The sequence below is a fragment of the Dendrobates tinctorius genome, unplaced genomic scaffold (genome assembly GCF_039654945.1).
Source record: "Dendrobates tinctorius isolate UK_male_01 unplaced genomic scaffold, ASM3965494v1 ptg000035l, whole genome shotgun sequence".
NCBI classification, from domain to species: domain Eukaryota; kingdom Metazoa; phylum Chordata; class Amphibia; order Anura; family Dendrobatidae; genus Dendrobates; species Dendrobates tinctorius.
The window spans coordinates 2,502,170-2,525,671 of record NW_027361703.1 but is presented as its reverse complement, the minus strand read 5'-3'; positions in this window follow the sequence as shown (position 1 = coordinate 2,525,671).

The following is a 23,502-nucleotide window of genomic DNA, read 5'->3' as shown; positions in this document are numbered from 1 at the left end:
AAACATGGGGGGGCGTTGATCTCTCTGATCAATACCTCCAACTGTACAATGCTCTCAGAAAGGCCAGGGCGTGGTACAAAAAGCTGGCCGTGCACATCATACAAATGGCAATGCTCAATGCATTCCTGCTGTCACAATGTGCACGCCACACCGATACGTCGTACCTTCATTTCCAGGAGGTAGTGGTTAAGGCCCTGATGTTTGGCACTCAGGAAGGAGCGGGTCCCAGTACTTCCGGAACTGAAGGTGCTCATATCGTACCAGGTCAGCATTTTCCGGGGGTGGTCCCGCCAACTGGTAGAAAAGATAAGCCGCCAAAAAGGTGCCGAGTGTGTTACAAAAAGGGAATACGCAAAGACACCATTTACCAGTGCGACACCTGCCCCGAAAAACCTGGCCTGTGTATGAAGGATTGCTTCAAATTGTACCACACCTCCATGTACTACTAATTTACATTAGTTTAATTGGGGGCACATCTAGATTTGTTCTTTGGGGGTCTAGTGTACAAAATGATGTCACATGTGGGTTTTTTCCTGTTTAGGCACATCAGGAACTCTGCAAACGGAACATGACGCCAGCAGACCCATCAAAGTCTGCATTCCAAAACGTCACTACTTCCCTTTTGAGCCCCGACATGTGCCTAAAAAGTTTTTTCCCACATGTGGGGTACCAGTTTACTCAGGTCAAATTGGACAACGTCTTTTGGGGTCCAATTTCTCCTGTTACTCTTGGGAAAATTAAAAATTGGGGACTAAAAATCATTTATGTGGAAACAAAATAGGATTTTATATTTTCACGCCCGGGCATTATAAGCTTTAGCGAAACATTTGGGGGTTCAAAGTGCTCACCACACATCTAGATAAGTTCCTTAGGGGGTCTAGTTTCCAAAATGGGGTCACTTGAGGGGGGTTTCCACTGTTTAGGTACATCAGGGACTCTGCAAATGGAACATGATGCCCGCAGACCATTCCATCAAAGTCTGCATTCCAAAACGTCATTACTTCCCTTTCGAGCCCTGCCGTGTGCCCAAACAGTGTTTCTTCCCCACATATGGGGCATCAGCCCACTCAGGACAAATTGGAGAACAACTTTTGGGGTCCAATTTCTCCTGAAACTCTTGGGAAAATACAAATTGGGGACTAAGAGATCATTTTTGCGGAAAAATTATTTTTTTTCCACACCCGGGCATTATAAGCTTTAGCGAAACACATGGGGGTTCAAAGTGCTCACCACACATCTAGATGAGTTCCTTAGGGGGTCTAGTTTCCAAAATGGGGTCACTTGTGGGGGGTTTCCACTGTTTAGGCATATCATGGGCTCTCGAAACGGAACATGGCGTCCGATTTCAATTTCAGCCAATTTTAGGTTGAAAATGTCAAACGGCGCTCTTTCCCTTCCAAGCCCTGCCGTGTGCCTAAACAGTGTTTCTCTCCCACATATGGGGTATCAGCGCACTCAGGACAAATTGGACAACAACTTTTGGGGTCCAATTTCTCCTGATACCCTTGGGAAAATAACAAATTGGGGACTAAACGATCATGTTTGTGGAAAAAATATGATTTTTTATTTTTACGCCCGGGCGTTATAAACTTCTGTGAAGTCCTTGGGGGTTCAAAGTGCTCACCACACATCTAGATGAGTTCCTTAGGGGGTCTAGTTTCCAAAATGGGGTCACTTGTCGGGGGTTTCCACTGTTTAGGCACATCATAGGCTCTGCAAACAGAACATGGCGTCCGATCTCAATTTCAGCCAATTTTAGGTTGAAAATGTCAAACGGCGCTCCTTCCCTTCTGAGCCCTGCCATGCGCCGGAACTGTGGTTCCTCCCCACATATGGGGTATTAGCATACTTAGGACAAATTGGACAACAACTTTTGGGGTCCAATTTCTCCTGTTACCCTTGGGAAAATAAAAAAAATGTTGCCAAAAGATCATTTTTGTGACTAAAAAGTTAAATGTTCATTTTTTCCTTCCACGTTGCTTCTGCTCCTGTGAAACACCTGAAGGGTTAATAATCTTCTTGAATGTAGTTTTGAGTAGCTTGAGGGGTGCAGTTTTTAGAATGGTGTCACTTTTGGGTATTTTCTGCCATATAGACCCCTCAAAGTGACTTTGAATGTGAGGTGGTCCCTAAAAAAAATGGTTTTGTAAATTTTGTTGTAAAAATGAGAAATCGCTGGTCAACTTTTAACCCTTATAACTTCCTAATAAAAAAAAACTTTGTTTCCAAAATTGTGCTGATGTAAAGTAGACATGTGGGAAATGTTATTTAGTAATTACTTTGTGTCACATATTTCTCTATTTTAAGGGCATAAAACTTCAAAGTTTGAAAATTGCAATATTTTCAAAATTTTTTCCATATTTCCGTTTTTTCACAATTAAACGCAAGTTATATCAATGAAATTTTACCACTAACAAGAAGTACAATATGTCACGAGAAAACAGTCTCAGAATCGCCTAGATCCGTTGAAACGTTACTGAGTTATGACCTCATAAAGGGACAGTGGTCAGAATTGTAAAAAATGGCCCGGTCATTAACGTGCAAACCACCCTTGGGGCTTAAGGGGTTAAAGGAATCGACTCTTGTTCGGTCCAAGCACACATTTCCTATGATTACCCACCCAAAGTCGAGTCTCTGTGTGTAGGGGGCGTAGTCAGGACCATTACACTGTTGGTGGACCTTATGTATCCTTAAATTGTCTCTGCCGAGCAGAAGTAGGATTTAAGCATCTATATCCATAGGTGGGATAACGCTGACTAGGTGCCTTAGGTGTGATTGGTGGAACGCAGCTTCTGGGGTAGCAATCTCATCCCTTTGGCTGGGTATTTGATTGCATTCGATTAGCGTAGGTAGGGGTATTTCTACGCCTCTGTTGACAGGAGACGCAATGAAACCTTGTGCCCTCCTGCCGCTAGTCTCTATGCGAGCAAGTATTCAGAGTATAGGGCGTTGCTGGTCCCTTGATTCCAGAGGCTTCAAAAACTTAGGTCCAGCTAGTGATCGATTGCTCTGATCGTCAATGATGGCATACATTTTTACTGCCTTCTCTGGTTGCCCTTCTGGATAAACTTTGATTAAGCATATTCCTGTCACAGCATTTATCACTTTGGCTCTGCCCGCATACCTCTGAGCATGAGCAGGAGACAGCCGTGGTAGACTAGGCATTATTCTGTGGCTCCCCGCCATGGCTTGTAGCTGGACTAGAGGTAACTGTGACTGCTGGATCACTGGTGGATGAGGTTGGATGCAAAGCTGATGGGTGTTTGTCACTATGACACTCTTCACACTTAATGGCAGCTTTGCAGTCCTTGGCCATGTGTTTTAATGAGGCGCAACACTTGAAACACACCCCAAGTTCACTGAGGATCTTCTTGCGCTCCTGCATGGTTCTGAACCTGAAGTCTCTACATTTGTTCAACGAGTGTAGTTTTTTGTGAATAGGACACTCACGATTGAAAGACTTATCCCTCGAAGGGTCACTGTTTATCGGCAGTTACTGCAGGTGGCGGCAGGTTAGTCTTTCTGACGCTTACACTATTTCTACCTTTCATACCTTGATGACTGTGTTGCTGGAGCTGCAGTGTTAGACTCCAGGAAGTCTAGGCAAGGGTCATTCCTCATTTGGGCCAGTTTGTCGATGAACTTGCAGAACTGATTGAACGGAGGAAAGGTGACATCATGTGACCTTTTGTACCTGGAAACGCATACTGCCCACTTCTCTTGCAGACTATGTGGCAGCTTTGAGACGATTAGGTTCACCCCATGGGCAGTGTCCAGGTAGCATAATCCAGACAGACGAGGGTCTCTTTTTGCAAGTTCCAGCTCCATAAGCAGATCACTTAAATCCAGAAGCTTGTGGGCTTCCTTAAGGTTGATCCTTGGAACATTCTGCAGTCTCTTGAATAGGGACTTTTCTATGGCTTCAGCACTGCCATAGGTTCTGTTGAGTCTCAGCCAGGCAGCAGTGAGACCTGCTCCAGTTTGCTCGACGTAGACGGTCCGGAGACTCGATACGGTTTGTGGAGTCAGGACCCAACCATTTAACCATGAGGTCGAACTCCTGTTCCACGGATAGGTTGGAGGGCAACAATGGCGGCCTTGAAGGTTGCTTTCCAGGCTCTATAGTTCTCTGAACAGTCGTCAAACTTTGAGAGGCTGGTGCTGATTAGCTCTTTGCTCACCATAAACCTGGCAAACTCGGACATGTCTGATCCCTCACTCCTTGTTACTGTGTTAGCTTGTGGTGCCCCTCAGGCGTATAAGCTGTGTAGCATGGAAGGGTGAATTGTTCCCGGGTAGAATGATGTTGCTGCAGGGTTGAGCTGTGGTTTAACCTCTGGAGACTCCGATGACTGCGGCTTAAACTGTGGAGATGGACTGGAGTGCATCTTGTGGTCATCTAGTGATGATTGCTGCTCCTGAGGGGACACATTATGGCATTGGTTTTGGGTCTCTGCAGATGCTGTGGGTATCACTGGCACCGTAAGTTGGGCTGACTTGGACGTTTCCGCATTGTTGGGTTGAACGTTGCTGGAGAAGGTGTGTGCTGCATATATCTGTTTTTGCACGTAGATGCTGGTACAAACAGCTGGGTCGTCTTTTTCCTGTGGTGGTAGGCAAATCGGGTCGAGGTTTTGCTTCAATGCTTGCTCGAGTATTTTTACTTCAGCTAATGCGATTTGTTCCTCCATTTGTGTTTGAAGAATCTTTGCTTGAGCCTCTGCTTCTGCTTTCTGGGCTTCTGCCTCTGCTTCAGCTTTTTTGGCTTCTGCTTCTACTTTCCTGGCTTCTGCTTTCTTTTCTGTGTAGGAACGTCTTAGCTTGGATCACTCTGCGTTTAAACGGGTCTCTAGGATTCTGTCACTGAGGGATGAAGTTCTTAAGGAGGATGATTTGTATGACCGAGTAGAGTGCTTGGATGAACCTGACCTGTGAGATCTTGCTTCTTGCAGATAAGCGATATGGAACCCCGCTTTATCTATGGCGTCTTGCACAGCGGCGTTCCTTTCTCTGTCTGTGGAATCTACTTTGCTTAACTCTGATGAGGCTTCATCTATATTAGAGTCTTTTAGGAAAGCAAGGTACCTTGCGGACAGTCTCTTGTATCATCCGTGGGCAGTGTCTAGCCATTTTATAGTGTCCTGTAGACTCGCTGCATCATTTTTGTGGCATTGGATGCTTGACATGAGGGAGGTGATTCCTTCCCTTAGGTAATCCAGGTTGTCATTGAAGTCATCCTTCGTGGAACGGTAGTTCTTGAGGACCTTTAACTTTGGCTTAAGGGAGCGTACTGGTCGTGTCATTGAAGTCATCCTTCGTGGAACGGTAATTCTCGAGGACCTTTAACGTAGGCTTAAGGGAGCGTACTGGTTGGGAGTCTTGACCTGTTTCTGAAACTGGCTGTTTTCCGCTCTTCATAATGGGCAGTATCAGGTTGTATTTGCTCTGTTTTGACACTGGGGAACTGTGCAGGGTCTTTTTCGGCCATTTTTATTTAAGGTGCACTGTCTCGTTAAGAAACTGAACTTTTGAATTGGAGGCCGGAAATTACAGTGCAGCTTATTTAAGATGTCCTGATAAGATTCCCAAGGTGTTTTTAGAAAATTGCGGGGTTTTGCAGTCCGACAATCTGCAGCGATGTAGTATAATATACAGAGAATCTCTATGCACAATGCGGTCTGGGGTAACGCTGCAGAGTTTCTTAGCAGAACAGGGCTGCAGTATGTGAGCAGACAGAGCGCAGGCATGTGGATAGGGAAATAAGGGTAATTTTGGCCGGGCTTCAAGGCAGTTTTTCGACTGTTCTGTCCCTGTATGAGGGGAATGAAGATGTGGCTGGTGAATAGGGGCTGGGAGAGGTCATACCTTTGTTTCCTTAATGCAGGGCAGACAGGACCATGTTGCTCAGCGTTCGGAGAGATGATGCACACCAGGGATTGTACTGTCCAGACTTGTTTAATTGGAATTCTGGACATACAGTGTATGATTAGTAATGCAATAAGTTCTCCAGATTTGCAGAGTGTTAACAAAGTGGTCGAAAAACTGATGCCTTTCACAGCTCGGTACAAGCATGTCTCTCCCAGAGAAAGTGAAACTAACAATGGCTGGAAGGAGGAAGAGAAGACGTGAACTTTGAACCGGAAGTGGAAGGCATGCATGAGGATTAATTAGCTGCAGGATGCCATACAGAAAATGGACCAGCAGGTGGTAGCAGAGGAAATGCAAGACCATTATACACAGAATGGAAAATAATACAATAGAAACCATAGAAACACAACTTAGACGAAACAGCACAGTGACACCATTCTAGATACTGCACCCTTCAAGGTGCTTAAAACCACACCTTCAGGTGCGTCACAGGAATTAATGAAATGCGGAAGGAAAAAAAAATAAACATTTAACTTTTTTCACGAAAATTTTCCTTTAGACCTAATTATTTTTACTTTCACAAGGGTAACAGGAGAAAATGGACCCCAAAATTTGTTGTGCAAATCCTCCTGAGCATGCCGATACCCCATAAGTGGGAGAAAACCACTGTTTGGTTGCTCAGCAGAGCTTGGAAGGGAAGGAGCGCCATTTAACTTTTTGTATGCAAAATTTGCTGGCATAATTAGCGGATGCCATGATGCGTTTGGAGTGCCCCTGATATGCCTAAACAGTGGAAAACCCTGACAAGTGACATCATTTTGGAAACTACACCCCCTCAGGGAACTTATCTAGATGTGTAGTGAACACCTTCAACCCACAGGTGTTTCATAGAAGTTTATAACGATTATCCAAGAAAATTTAAAAAAAAAAAAAAATTTCCAACAATTTTTAGCCCCACATTTTGCATTTTCACAAGGGTAACAGGAGAAATGGAACCCAATATTTGTTGTGCATTTTCTGTTGAGTACACGGATACCCCATATGTGGTTGAAAACTACTTTTGAGGCACAGTGCAAAGCTCAGAAGGGAAGCAGCGCCATAATGTAATTCAGATTTAACTGGACTGGTTTGAGGGTGCCATTGGTAGAGCCCCTGAGGTGCCAGACCAGCAAACTCTCCATAAGTTACCCCATTTTACAAACTACACCTCTCATTGAAATCACTTAGGGGAGCAGTGACCATTTTAACACACAGGTATGTCACAGAATTTTATACCATTGGGCAATGAAGAAAAAATAATAACCTTTTTACCACCAAAACTTTTTGTTAGCGTCAGATTTTACATTTTCATACTAGGAAATGGGTAAAAATGGCATCAAATTTTGTCACACAATTTCTGCTGCATGTAGAAATACCTCATATGTGCCTGTACAGTACTGCTTAGCCACTTGACCAGACCCAGGAGGGACGGAGTGCTATTTGTCTTCTGGAGCCCAGATTTTCCTAAAATAGTTTGCGGACTCAATATACTGAGCCCCTAAGTGCTAGAAAAGCAGAATCCACCCTTAAAGTGACCCCATTTTGTAAATTATACCCCTTTGGGAATTTATCCTCAGGTGTATTGACAATTTTGACTCCATGGATATTTTCCAGAAAAAAAGCAGTAGTGGATGTTGCGGAGTGAAAATAGCAAACTTCCGTTGTAGTGACCAGTACGTTATAGTGACCAGTATGTTGCAGTCACCAGTACTTATGCGCAGCCCGTGCTTCTGGAGACATGCACCTGTAAATTAGGTTGGTTCTCATCACTACAGAAATGCCAAACATGTGGACGCTAAATGTGGTGTAGACACACTGGGACTCAGAACGGAGGGAGGCATTTGGATCTGGGAGCACAGAATTTGCTGAATTTCTATTTGGCGGACTAGTAGCCATTTTGCTTTTCCACAGCATTTGTACTACCAGTAACGTGGAAAACCTCTATATTTCCGTTAACAGAGAACGGACCTGAGTGGGGACTTATTTATGGAGAACATTTTACATAACATTTAGGATCCCATTTATCTGGCACTCTACGCTAAGCACTTACTTTGGGGTTTCCATCTAAATCTCTGAGTGAGGGGCGTGGCATGGCGGGCGAGGAGTGAGGACACGCTTTGAAGAGGCTCCCGCTCCTACCCCGGTAACCGATCCAAACAGAGCCTGATATAACGCCATTTACCCAGATGCTTACCAGGAAGAGCAAGGGGAGTGTATCCACCGGTCCCGCGGCGCCCGACAAAGCTCCTCAGAAGATTTCCCGCTACTTTTCAGGAGCGGTGAAGAGGAGAGCTGCAGGCGCCATGATGGATGTGGCGCACGACCTTCCCCGCTGGCGACGGGAGGCACAGCACCGGAGGCAGGAGAGAAGTCCGGGGAGAAGGTACACGGGGGAGCCTCTCGGGGATCTGGTGAGGCGACCGCGGGGGTAGCACAGGAGATGAGGCACTCCCCTTGTTAAGACCGCTGAGCCCCTGGGGATCCATCTCTCACAGGGAGACCCCGTGGTCATACAGGCACAGCCAGGTGCCATTGAGACAGGAGGGGGCCCTGAAGTGGCTTCTGTGGAACTCCCCACACTGGACATTACCAATCCCCCAGACATGGATATAGATGTTTCTATTAACCCCCCTAAGGATTCTGCAATACACAGGGAGATGGACCCCACACTAAGAGAACGAGCAGATTACTCACCATCGCCCGTCTATCAGGTTGGACTGTTATCTAATACAACCTCGCTGTCTGTCTGTCTAACGGGTGCATCTATGCTACAACATGGGACGCCAGCACCTATGTTTGCGGGGCACTCCTCAGTACCCATCGGAGTCGATTTCAATCTACTATATAACAGGCTGAATGACATTCTGACGAAACAAGATATGGAACAGTACATTGTCCGCTTGGAATCCTCCTATAAAGCTGAACTTTCTATACTTAGGGACGATATCCAGCAATGTGGTGAGAAAGTTGAATCTCACGACCAGCTCCTGACCTCCCTGAGTGATAGAATAGAGGCCCAGGAAAATATAACAGCAGCTCAAGCCAGACAAATATAGACCCTAGCGGAAATGCTGGATGATTCGGAGAATAGGGGGCGTAGGAACAACATAAGAATACGGGGATTGCCCGAGTCTGTACCTTCCCAGGACCTACATTCCACTTTGAGAGGCATCTTTAATTCGGTATTGGATAGGCCCCAAGACACCCCATTGGAGTTGGATCGCGCCCACAGAGCTCTGGGCCCGCGTCCTAGAGAGCAAGACCCACCAAGAGACGTAATATGCAGGGTGCATAAGTACCAACTTAAGGACGCAGTCATGGGAGCAAGCAGCTAAGAGGGCAAAATCCATAAGCCACTCGGCCACTCGAATACAACTTCTACCGGATTTGTCCAGATGGACCTTACAGAGGCGTAGAGCTCTCCGCCCCCTCCTAGAGGAGTTGCGGCGACGCGATCTTTCCTACACATGGGGATTTCCGTTTTGTCTTCGAGTCCAGAGGAGCGGCAGAGTACACCGACTGAGCCACCCTGGGGGCATCCCGGCTTTTTCGGCCGCCTTGGATATACCTGAGGTGGATATTCCTGAATGGCCATCCCTACCATTGTTTTATAGGATGGAGGACCCTCGTGGAGATCCAGAGCCTCAACGTCAGTGCAGACGAGGAAGAAGGCCCAATGGACGTGGGCGCGCATATCTCAGAGAGGAAGAAGCAGTTTGATCATCCAGTATTGTTCGACTAAATTTTTCCTTTCTACCCTCTCGGACATGGGTCTACATGGGTTTGGAGGGGAAGGGGAGATTCGGGGATCTTTGCTGAGAGTAATGCAGGTCTGAAATGTAAATATGTTTACAATACCGGATGATTCTCCTCCTCCAACCTTTCCCTATCCTCTGCCCCCCCCCTCTCCTCTCTTCCCCCCCCCCTTTTTTTTTTTTTTTTTTCTCTTCATAAAGTTCCTTTCTGTGGATTGAGGAGGGGTGCCCTAATTTAGAGGGTAGACCTATGCTCTAAAAGTTATGTTGTATTAGGATTACAAAGTCGAGTGCCTGTATACATTAGTAGTTCGGTTGGGTTCTATTTTGCTTCTTTTTCTATTTGGATAACACAGATAGTAATTACAAAGTGGGATGGGTCATGGCTCATACACTCATAGTTACGAGGGGCTGTGTGGGGCCGGCTCTCCGCTTTAGAGGTTTGCAACTGATATAACATAATGGGATCGGATGCCGGAGGGGACGGCGTCTCTGACTCTTCTTTTGCCGTATTCTCACCCCCCGGAGGGCTGCTTGACCATTAAGGCACGCAGCATTTAGTAATAACCTCCACTAGGATCTAACGGTTTGTCGGAGTGGGTCTATCCACATCCGTATTGTTATAGTTTAATTTTTCTTACTACTGTTTCTTTAACAGTCAAAAATGCTGTTTCTTTAACCCTTACTCATTTTCTCTGCTTGTACTTACCTCTTCCTATTAGTTCCCTCTTCACCTCCTTATAGCGGGCACCGGACTCCGACACTGACCTACTTCTATTGGCGAAGTCTGCATTTTTGACTTCGGACTACAAACAGAATGACGGGTAAGAAGGCCATACAAAAGATTATATTAGGCTCATTGAATACCAGGGGTTTTAATATCCCGCAGAAACGGTCTCAAATATTATATGGTATGCACAAGAAAAGAGTAAATGTGCTGATTTTACAGGAGACACACTTTAAGAGTGGACATGTCCCTAACCTACATGATCGCCATTATACAACATTGTTCTATGGCACCAATCCTGACTCATGATCCCGAGGGGTGTCTATAGCACTTCATAAATCCCTCCAACATACAGTGTTGGATACGCTGGTCGACACGGAGGGCAGGTACGTGATCTTGAAAATTCAGATTTTTTCAACAACATACACTATAGCAGGATGGTATGCCCCCGGTCGGGACCAAATTCGAGCCACTAGATCCTTCTTAAAGACAATGGCTGACTTCGCTGAGGGGGTCGTCATAATAGGGGGAGACTTTAACATGACTCTTAATCCGACATTAGATTCTTCAGCAGCGAGATCTCACATTTCTCTACGTCAGCTGTCCTCTTTGAAAAAAGACCTTCATAACTTACGTCTTACGGATGTCTGGAGACTTTTTAATCCCAACGGGAAAGACTATACGTACTTCTCCACACCACATAACTCATATAGCAGAATAGATTTTTTTCTCCTTAGTCATTGTGCATTGGCATGGGATCCGAAACCATCTATTGGAGGTTTCCTATGGTCGGATCATGCTCCGATCTTTCTAGATATTAGTCCTCCTGATTCAGTGACACGACAGTGGACGTGGAGACTGAACGATAACCTTTTAAAAGACCCTACCTGTGTGGCTGACATTAAGACTACCATAGCAGAATTCTTACAATTTCATAAACATGACACTACTGCCATGCCTATTAAATGGGAAACTCTTAAATGCATCCTTAGAGGGACTCTGATTAAACATGGCTCTCGCTTAAAACAAAGGAAAAATAGGGAAATTATGGACCTTACAGAGAAAATTTCAACATTGGAGATGAAACACAAGAAGGATAGGGAGACAGAGACGTTGTCTGAACTGATTAAGTGCAGAGACGATCTGAAATCCTTATTAAATGAGAAGTCCCGGCATCAAAGAAACCGATTTAAGAGTATATTATATGGGCAGGCTAATAAATGCGGACGCCTTTTAGCCAGATTTTTACACCCCGGTAATCAGACTACATATATTCCTTCTCTTCAGCGACGTCATGGCCAGTCAACATCAAATCCATCGGAAATTCTAGATATAATGCGGCAATACTATCATACATTGTACAATATTAATAGTGATCGTTCCCCTCATCCGCCTCTAGACCCTCAACCACACATAGAATCATATATAAATGACACTGCCCTTCCAGTGTTGACCACGGATTTGACGTCATCACTGGATACTGATTTTACGACAGAGGAGATTGACGAGGTTATTCAAAATACCCCGGCAGGTAAAAGCCCAGGACCAGACGGTTTCTCCCCTTATTTTTATAAGATGTTTCGCGAACAACTTAATCCCATTATGACGCTAGTGTTTAATTCCATCGCGATCAGCTCCCCATTTGTTCCACAATCCTTAGAGGCCTTTATTACGGTGATACCGAAACCAGGGAAAGACCCAAAAATAGTGACCAACTACCGTCCAATATCTCTCATTAACGTAGACGTAAAGTTATATGCAAAAATTTTAGCTAATCGATTGGCCCCTCTTTTGCCTTCGGTGGTACACTCGGATCAGGTGGGGTTTATACGAGGAAGAGAGGCAAGGGATGGTATAGGTAAAACCCTTATTCTGACTGCTCATGCTAAAGCAAAACAGAAACCATTGGCTCTGCTGTCGATTGATGCAGAAAAGGCCTTTGACCGTGTACACTGGGGATTCATGTTTGCGGCCCTTCGACAAATGGGACTGGGTAATCGCTTCCTACAAAGGATTGCGGCTCTCTATTCCAGCCTTTCGGCGAGGGTTAAAGTCAACGGGGCGATGTCGGATTCTATAACCGTTGGGAACGGAACCCGACAGGGGTGTCCTTTATCGCCCTTGTTATATGCAATAGTCATGGAACATCTTGCAGTGGCGATCAGGAAGAACCCCAGTGTGCACGGTTTATGGGTAGATCAGGTACATTATAAGGTCTCTCTTTATGCGGATGACCTGCTCCTATATATATCCCAGCCTCATATTACCCTCCCATCATTGATGGAGGAGTTCCAAAAATATGGAGCAGTCAGCAACTTTAAAATTAATTTCCAGAAAACCGAAGCCCTCAATATATCTCTGAGGCAGACAGAGCTTACAAGAATCATGGGAAACTTTCCCTTCAGGTGGAGGTTTAAAGCTATTCAATACTTAGGAGTTCAAATCCCTACTGATATGAATGATCTGTACAAATTAAATTACCTGCCCCTCTTGGACTCAACCTTAAAACGTTTAAGAGAGTACGGACGAAAGAATATCTCGTGGTTTGGTAGGATGAACTCATTTAAGATGGATATCCTCCCCAGATTTTTATATTTGTTTCAGGCGGTTCCGATTACTCCGCCGAAAACTTTCTTCCAGACCATCAGATCGGCATTGATCCGATTTATCTGGCAGACCTCCAAACCCCGACTAAAGTACTCTACCCTGACCGCCCCGAAGTTCAGGGGTGGCGCAGGCCTCCCTGACCTTGAGTTATACCATAGAGCATCTATACTGGCACGCTTATTTGATTGCCAATTTGGTCATCATTCCAAACAGTGGGTTCAACTAGAACAGACATCTTATAAGGTTCCATTGCGCCATCTCCCATGGATCCGACGCCATGACTTGGTCACAAATGATTCTGAGGGAAATACAGATGTTTTGACTCGTGAGGTTTTACAGTTATGGAATCGTGTTAAAACCAGAAAGAAACTGATCAGCACCCTAAACCCGCTGACTCCAATATTTGGTAACCCGGATTTTCCTCCAGGGTGTTGCAGAGACCAATTTCTGGGTTGGCATAGAAGGTCTGACTTGCGTTTGGGACAGGTGTTGATAGAAGGGAGCGCTCCATCTTGGGAAAGCTTAAGGGAAGGGTCCTCCTCGGGAGCAATCTCCTGGTTGGAATATAATCAGTTGAGATCTTTTATTCGGGGACACTTGGGCGACCGTTCTTCTCACCCACCCATGACACGATTTGAAAACTTATTATCACAACAAGATCCCCCTTCTCACCTGATCTCTCTTTTATATAAGATACTTCACTCAGACGATCCGGATGCGGCTCCAAGTTACATCCGAGCATGGGAGGAGGAGATGGGACATAAATTTACATCTGAGGACCTTGATAAAGCTTACTTTTTCACACATAAAATGTCTCCGGCCGGGGGCGCACAGGAGAAAAATTTCAAGATACTGTCCAGGTGGTACCTGTCCCCCGTCAGGCTAAAGTCAATTTATCCGTCAGCTGACGACACCTGTTGGCGATGTAAGACGGAAAGAGGCACGCTTTTCCATATCTGGTGAGTGTCCTGCTATACAACCCTTCTGGGTAGAGGTTTTTGGAGCGTATCAAAAGATTTCTGGAACACATGTTCCACCCTCCCCGCAAATTGCCCTCTTGTCAATCCTCCCAGGCCCCATATCCACTCAGAAAAGAAGCCTTCTCAGATTTTGCATTTCTGCGGCGTGCATGGTTATTCCACGCCATTGGCGCACAACAACAACACCGACCATGGCAGAATGGGTGACAGAATTTGCAGATATATTCCGTATGGAGGAATTAATGGCCGAAATGGAAGGAGACTATACCTGCCTGATTCGTGTGTGGCAGCCTTGGATACTATTCAAGGAAACCCCCGAATTACCTCGCTTGGTCGAGGGAGCAAATTAAAGGTCGGCATGGAGGCCCGCTTACTTCACTTCACCTCCCTTTCTCCCTTTTCTTTCCTCCCCCCTTCACGCTCTCTTTGAGTTTCTTATTTTCTTTTCTTAGGTTCTCTTTATTGTTTCTTGACGTACACCTCCACTGGTTACATGGAGACTTTGTTAAGCACGCCCGCAGTTACTACTCTCTTAATTAATGATGTTGATGTTCCGAAAGAAACACGGGGCGGCGTTACATCTTTTCCGTTGATGTCTGTATACGCAATAATATATGACAAATGTATATATAGTTAAGAACAACAGCCACGGGATGGTATACGTGTGCCCTCTGGTATACAATTATTTTGATGACTCTGCGGCACCAGAAGATATTTCGTCATTACGAGTGTATAGCAATAATGTGGCTTCATGGGCCTTGGTGTACACTGTTTGTTGTCTTGTACTTTGTTGTTTATTTGTTTTCAATAAAATAGATTCAACATAAATCTCTGAGTGATGTGACAGATGAAACCCCGATGGATCCATTCACTATAATGAGGCAGCAGAGTTACACTGGACTCCGTCTGGCCTCTGTTCAGCGGTGTCCTTTCAGAAGAGCACAAAACTGGTCGACCACGCTTTTATGCATGCCTAAAAAGGCAGACACTGCCGGATCACAGGTTCTACAGCATCCCACACTGCCTCCATCTGCTTCATTATAGGGGATCTTCCGCCAGGGGGTTCCGTCTGAATCATGTATTTCAGAGATTTACACCAAAAACCTGGTGTAAGCACTCAGCACAGGATAAATGTGAGCTAAGGCTTACTGCGATCTTTGGGAGGCAGAATGAACAAATCAACAGAAGGCAAAGAATTGGTTTTATTTATTTTTAGCGCCATTCCTAGTGTGGTGTAAGCGATTAGATAACTTTATTCCTCGGGTTGGTATGATTACAGCGATACCAGATTTATATAGGGTTTTTGTGTTTGACAGCTGTCACAGGCTATAAGACGCTTTTATTTGCATCTTCATATTTAGACAGCTATCATTTTTCCATATTTCAGCCGATAGAGTGACAGCTTTTTTGTCGGACGAGTTGACGTTTTTATTGGTACCATTTTCGAGCACATGACATTTTTTGATCACTTTCTATTGTGTTTTTTGGAGGCAGAATGAACAAAAACAAGAAATTCAGGAATCGGGATTTTTTTATGCCATAATGTGGTAAAATTGAGAAGGCAGGTTTATTCTTCTGGTCTGTACAAAATACAGCGATACCCCATTTAAATAATATTTTTAGATTTTGGCGTGTTATAGGCTATGTGGATATCATTTTGTGTATATTTCTATTTCACTTATTTTCGTAGTGTTTTTCTTGTATGTCTATAGCCTGACTGTATCTGTCTCTTGATGACCCCCTATAGTTCTTTAATCCCCAAGGCTCCTTTGTTCTCCTCTGGGAGGCCTGGAAACCGCCCCAACCTGCCTGGAAACCGCCCCAACCTGTTTGACTACCCCTGGACAGTGGACACAAGGAAGGGGGCGGGGAGAACAGGAGCTGGTCAAGTCAGTTCCTGTGTGGAGTGGATCATGTAAAGACTGCACTTCAGAGAGAAGGACCCATTTTATCCCCTGGTGCTAGAGTTTTGAAATCTCGTCTCCCTGGACATTTTATCCTGTTACTGGACTACATTCTTGTTCTGGACTATTGTATCCTCAGTGTGGTGGATTGTTTATGGACCTTTTAATTTTGCCTGTAATAAAGGTCTTGGGATTGTTCACCCTTCCCTCGCTCTGTTGATTGTGTGGTACCGGAGGACCCCGTGACAACTGGTGGCAGCAGTGGGATCAACAGAGCGTAACCCAATGGAGAGCCACCCACAGAGTGAGTACAGAAATTGGACTGTATCAAGTTTACAGGAGAGAGCCAGAGACCTGGGCCTGAACTACCAGGGACTTACTAAAGAGGCCTTAATCGATCTACTGGTGGGCGCTAGCCCAGCCACCTCCTCCCAGATGTCTGAAGGACGAGCACTGGAGACAGGGAAACCCATCCAAAAAAGCCAGTGGTTGGTGTGGTACGAAGAGATGGCGGTTCTGGACCCCTGCGTCTCAGGAGTACAAGGAGGAGGCTGCCCGCCGGGCACAGCGGAGACAGGAAGCAATGTAGCTTGAAAGGAGTAACGCAATGTGGAGTGTAACCCCAACGATCCGGGAGCCTGTGTGGATCACCCGGACAGAGTTTAAGCCATTTGATGAGGCTTCCGGAGATGTGGAGGGGTTCTTCAAAGACTTTGAGCAGCAGTGTGCTGTGATGGAGGTGCCCCACTCTAGCTGGATGCGTTTGTTAGTGGGTTTCCTGAACGGAAGCATGGCGGAGGCTTACCGAACCATTGACGCACCTCAGAATCGGGATTATAACATTGTAAAGTGGACTATCCTGGATTACCATGCTATCACCCCAGACTCATAGGGCCAAGTTCCGAGACCTCCCATGCACCACGGGGGGATCGTTTAGGATGTATGCACATAAGATGTCGCAGGCATGTCGGAGATGGCTGGAAGCAGAAAACGCCTTTTCTGTGGAAGATGTTATACAGGCGTTGTCATGATCCATGCTGGATCAGGACATATAAAAAGCACAGGTAACCTTTTTTTTTTTCCCTAAGCTGTGCTTAAGATTGGTTTTTGCCCCCGGTGGCCATTAGGATTATTGCACTGTGGTGTCGTTAGTTCTAAGTTTACCCCCGGTGGTGGTGAGCGTCATTGCACTCTAGTTTCTTTAGTTATGTGCACATGATTACATTGCAGGTGTGATTGCTGGCTCTGCTATAAAAGAGTCACAGGTGTTGCAATCCGTGTTGGTGATAGTGTTTATTTCAACCATCCTTGGTGGAGGAAGGAGCTGGAGAGCGTTCCTTGCAGCACTGTCTTAGCCTGGTGTGAAAGGAGTCATAGGGGATTTCCTTGTAGCTCTGACAGAGCTTGGTGGCAGCGATTCAGGAGGAGAGCTGCCTGCTGGTGGTGGACTCTGTTGCCAGGAGCAAGTGCAACAGAGTAAAGCTAAGTGGTGTCTCCCTGTTTGTGTTTTTCCTTAGTGTGTATTAGTACAGCAGTGGGGCCAGTGCCTACGCCACCCAGTTCCCTAACAAGGGATAGGTGTAGGGTGTGCTAGGGCGACAGGTTCCTGATTGGCACCCGGTGCGGAACCGGCAATGGGAATGTTAGGAGTGTTAGGGACACTGACTCAGGGGTGTGCAAGAGGTCCCCTATCGCAGGGCCCACCATTGTAACTGTTTCCCTTCCCTTGGTCTTGTTTTAGTTACCGGCCTGCGAGCGGCGTCACACAGGACGGGTCCACGTGACAGGCGTTCCTTATAGAACAATTTCTTGCCAAGTGCCCCGCCAAGGTACAGGAATGGTCCGGGAGCGCACGTCATGTACTGTGGATAGAGCTGCAGCCCTGGCCGATGAAGCCCTTATTATCCGGCAATGGAGGAGGCTTCTGGACAATGAACCACGGCCTGCTCCCGTTCCCCATCCCCCTCCAATTATATCTGCCCTTCCACCTAGTCGCAAGCCGATGACAATCACACCTCACAATCCTAGGCCCCAACAGTTCCGACCACGACCTGGGGGTATCACAGAGAGGAGGTGTTATGGGTGTGGGCAACCTGGACATTTGCAGTCTGGCTGTCCCTCCAGGATTCGGAGGGAGCCCCACGCTGCCTGACCTCGTCCAGTGCATCTTGTGCACTCCACCCCACCTGAGGAAGAGCTACCACCACCCCCACCAGAGTGGGCCACTGACCACGGCACCATAGATACTCCTCCTGGAGTGTACGGACTCCGGCCTCTGTCCTTTAGCTACTCAGAGCAACGGCAACGCCACCTGCAGGATGTCTTAATTGATGGATACAAAGTGTCAGGATTTAGAGACACGGGGGCATTCTTGACTATCGCTGACCCCCCATGTGGTTCGACCCAAGGCAATTTTCCAGGGTCCGGGAATTCCCATTGTCCTGGCGGGGGGTGCCCGCAAATATATACAGCGAGCTTCTGTGCATTTGGATTATGGTTGTGGAGAAAAACTGTGTTGGATTGGAGTTATGGGAGGACTTCCTGCAGATATCCTCCTTGGTAACGACATTGGGGAGTTACAGTGCCAATTTGTGGGAGCAATCACCCAACTACAGGCCCTTCAAGCACTACATCATCCGGACCTCACCGGGGAGCAACCACCACTAACCGCATCAGAGTCGGTAAGCAATACGTTCGCTGCTACTACATTGGGAGAGTCTTGGGACAGAGAGGAGTTTAGGAGAGAAATAGAGGGTGACACTACCCTAGCAGCCCTTAGGCGAAAGGCAGAAACTGGGTACATGAGATAATGGGGATTGCTTCACTCGAGAAACCAGACTATATTATCGTGTAACAAAGGGCAGTGACCAGGGCAACCCTGACGCAACAACCAGGCAACTCATTGTCCCTCAGAAGTACAGGGCACAGCTACTCCAACTGGCCCATGACATCCCCTTGGCTGGGCATCAAGGGAGAAAAAGAACTGAAAAGAGACTCACCAAAAGTTTTTACTGGCCTGGCGTCTCACAGTCGGTAGCCCATTATTGCCGCATCTGCGATGTGTGCCAGCGAATGCGGCATCCAGGAGCTCGACATAAGGTATCCCTGCCCATAATTGAGGAACCATTTCAACATGTAGCTGTCGACATCATAGGTCCTCTGGCCCACCCCAGCCAGTCGGGAAAAAAATATATCCTGACCGTGGTGGACTATGCCACTAGGTATCCTGAAGCTGTGGCCTTGTCCAGTGTTACAGCAGTAAAGGTAGCCGAGGCCCTTGTTACCATCTTTACCCAGGTAGGGTTTCCTAGTGAAATATCGGATCAAGGCACTCAGTTCATGTCAGATCTGGTCCAGTCCCTATGGCATACCTGTGGTGTTTCGAGCCATTCGCACCACCCCATACCACCCGCAGACCAACGGACTATGCGAACGCTTTAATGGAACCCTAAAAAATATGCTGAGGGCTTTTGTTGACGTTGAAAAAGACTGGGAAAAGTACCTGCCACATCTCCTCTTCCCCAAAATTCCACCGGGTTCTCTCCCTTCGAACTACTGTTTAGCTGGAAGGTCCGTGGGCCTCTCACTCTTCTGAAAGAATATTTGGAGGGAGACATCTCAGATACCGGAATGCCGATCGTTCCCTATGTTCTAGAGCTCAGAGACAGTCTCGCCCAGCTAGCTACCTTCGCTAAAGAACATGAGCGAATGGCCCAGTCCAGACAAAAAACCTGGTATGACCGCAATGCCAGGACCCGGGAATTTATGGAAGGACAGCTAGTGCTCATGATTACTGCTTCCCCTGCCAACAAGCTTCAAGCAGTGTGGGAAGGCCCTTATCAGGTTGTCAAGAAAATTAATGACACTATGTTATTGCCCTGGACTCTAGTGGTCGACGACAGAAAACCGTCCACATTAACAGGCTGAAAGACTACCACGACCGATCTCTGTCTGTTCTAGCTGTCTGCCACCCCCTAGTGATACCGCCGACTATGAGTATCTCCCCGATCTCCTCCAGGTTGCCCAAGCGGGAGGATCACTGGAACAAGTGCCCCTGGGCTCCCATTTATCGGATATACAAAAGGACGATATTGTCGCCGTACTAAGGCCGAGGGCTGCTGCTTTTCCTCAAAGCCGGGGAAGACTACTATCACCAGCCACCATGTGGAAACCCCCGGACAACGCCCCATCCAGCAGGCTGCCTACCAGGTTCCAGAGGCTGTTCAAGGCATGATAAAGAACGAACTGGAGGAGATGAAACGACTGGGAGTTATTCAGCCATCTCACAGTTCTTGGGCCTCTCCTGTCGTCCTGGTCCCCAAGAAGGATGGTACAACACGATTCTGCGTTGATTACAGACGATTAAATGATGCCACGAAGAGTGATGCTTATCCCATGCCCAGGATTGATGATCTATTGGATCGTCTGGCCAGTGCTCAATTTGTGACCACGTTAGACTTGAGCAAGGGGTACTGGCAGATACCCCTAACGGAGGACTCTCAGGAGCACTCAGCCTTCATTACTCCATTTGGGCTTTTTGAGTTCCTGGGAATGCCCTTTGGGATGAAAACTGCCTCCGCTACTTTCCAGAGACTGGTAGATTGACTGTTACAACAATGTCAGGACTTTGCCTGTGCTTACTTAGACTACATTGCCATTTTTAGCACAACCTGGGAGGAACATCTTAAACACTTGTGCATAATGCTAGACTGTATCCTTACTGCAGGACTGACCATTCGCCATGACAAGTGCCAAATAGGGATGGCTGAGGTGCAGTACCTCGGGCATAAAGTAGGGGGTGGGACCCTAGGCCTGAGCCTGCCAAGGGGGAAGCCATTAGCAACTGGTGTAGACCCCAGACTAAAAAGCAGGTACTTGCATTTTTAGGAACTGCTGGTTACTATCGCAAATTTGTTTCTAACTTCAGCATCTAGGCCAAGCCCCTAACCGACCTGACCCGCAAGAACATGCCTAGGAATGTGATGTGGACGACTGCATGCGAGGATGCCTTTTCAGCGTTAAAGACCGCCCTAGTCACTGCTCCTGTCTTGGCTGCCCCGGATTATAAGCGCAGCTCCCTCGTGCAGACAGATGCATCCACCTTTGGGATTGGGGCAGTACTTAGGCAAGTGAACGCCGCCGGAGAAGAACATCCTGTTGCTTTTGCCAGAAACTACTGGATCGGGAAGCTGCCTATGTCTCTATTGAAAAGGAGTGCCTTGCCATCGTATGGGCGCTAAAAAAAATTGCAGCCATACTTGTATGGCAGAGACTTTACAATTGTTACAGACCACAACCCCCTCACATGGCTGAACCGCGTATCAGGGGACAATGAAAGATTGCTGCGGTGGAGCTTGTCCTTACAACCCTACAGCTTCTCCATCCAATACAAGTGGGGAAGCCAACACCAGAACGCCGATGGTCTGTCTCGACAAGAAGAACCATAGGCTCCCCAGGCCGACCTACCCCTGCCACTGTACAAGGAACTATAAATGGTTGAGCAATGTGGACTAAAGTGAGCAGGCCAGAGGTCTGTGTAGACCTCATAGCGTGCTCACTTATTATGGGGGGGAGAGGTTGTGATGGTGTGATAGGCTATGTGGATATCATTTTGTGTATATTTCTATTTCACTTATTTTCATAGTGTTTTTCTTTTATGTCTACAGCCTGACTGTATCTGTCTCTTGATGACCCCCTATAGTTCTTTAATCCCCAAGGCTCCTTGGTTCTCCTCTGGGAGGCCTGGAAACCGCCCCAACCTGTTTGACTACCCCTAAACACAAGGAAGGGGTTGGGGAGAACAGAAGCTGGTCAAGTCAGTTCCTGTGTGGAGTGGATTGTGTAAAGACAGCACTTCAGAGAGAAGGACCCATTTTATCCTCTGGTGCTAGAGTTTTGGAATCTCGTCTCCCTGGACATTTTATCCTGTTACTGGACTATTGTATCCTCAGTGTGGTGGACTGTTTATGGACCTTCTAATTTTGCCTGTAATAAAGGTCTTGGGATTGTTCACCCTTCCCTCGCTCTGTTGATTGTGTGGTATTGGAGAAGGACCCAGTGACATGGCGCTTTTAAACAATAAAAACTGTTTTATGGAAAAAATTATTATTTTTGCATTGCTTTATTCTGAGAGCTATAACTTTATCCGCTAATGGATCTGTAGGGAGTTTTTTTTTTTTTTGCGGAACAAGATGACGTTTTCAGCGATAACACTGTTATTTACATTAGTCTTTTTTATTGCGTTTTATTGTCCTTTTTGTTTGATTATATGATAAAGCAGTTTTTTGCCTAGCTTTTTCCAGTGTTCACTGAAGGGGTTAACTAGTGGGACATTTTTATAGGTGGGGTTGTTTCGGACGCGGTGATACCAAATGTGTACTTTTTTTTATTTTTACATAAATGTATTTATTGGAATAATAATTTCATTTTTTTGTTCTTTATTTTTTTTTTTTTATATTTTTCTATCTTTCTTTACACTGATCTGATACTCTGCAATACTTCTGCACTGCAGGGCATCAGAGCAGCATCAAAACAGGCAGAGAGCAGGCGCTCACAGGCCACCTTCCCTACAGAACCCCGCAGCCATCCTGCGGACTGGGGTCAACATGGAGACCATCAGCACAACATGATCGTATCGCATTGTGCTGATGGGAGCAGAAAGGGAGCTCACTCCCTCTGCAATGCTCCTCGATGTCGCAGTCACTATTGACAACGGCATCACAGGCGTTAAACGTCCGCGTTTGGTGCTAGTATATTAGTATATGTACGGCTGCTTACAGGAACGCAGCTCCCGCAGCGCCGTACATATATGGCACATGTCGGGGAGGTTGTTAAACAGGTAGATCAAAGTAATATTCATCCTAAATCCCTTTCTATTTAGTGCCATAATCTAACTATTTTGTAATATACTTGAATTAAAAATTTAATAACTTTCCTAACTGCTTTTCTTTTTTTTTTGCCCATTTCCTTTTTGATGACACCTTGTTTAAGAATCCCAGTGAATGCTGAGATACTCAAATGACGCGTCAACAGGGGGAAAAGGCTGCAGTCAGTGTCACAGCCTCTACCCCCTCCGCTGAAATAGAGTGTCATCAGTGATGCTAGTTTCAGGGGCTGGGCTATTGCCAGCGCATGTGCACTGTGTGATATGCACAATGACTGTGCAGTCTCAGCTGCCAGCTCAGTACTGAGTCAACAGTCCACTTTGTCATAGTTCCCCTTGTGCAGAGACCAGTACCACACCTGCAAGGGATGTCACGGTTCTCTGCACGCTAGATATTCTAATAATGCGCCCTGGTGCCGGCTCGTTACTGCCAATTTGAGCAGGCAGCAGAGTGTGCACTGTCAAGTGTTCCTAATGACGCTTCATTTCAGTAAGGGAGCAGAATGTCAGAGCATCTTTTTACCAGACAACTTTAGTCTAGAGTCACAAGAGCATATAATATCTTACCCAAGAGAACTGGATCTATTATAAAAATTGTACTGTGATCAGAGTTTAATCTCAGCGTAATCCGCTTTTTTCAGAGGATTTTTTTTACCCCCAACTTCTCTAAATTCATCCTCTCCATTCTGTCAGTCCATGAAAAGCTGACTGCACTCAGATGTCATCCGAATGCAGTCCG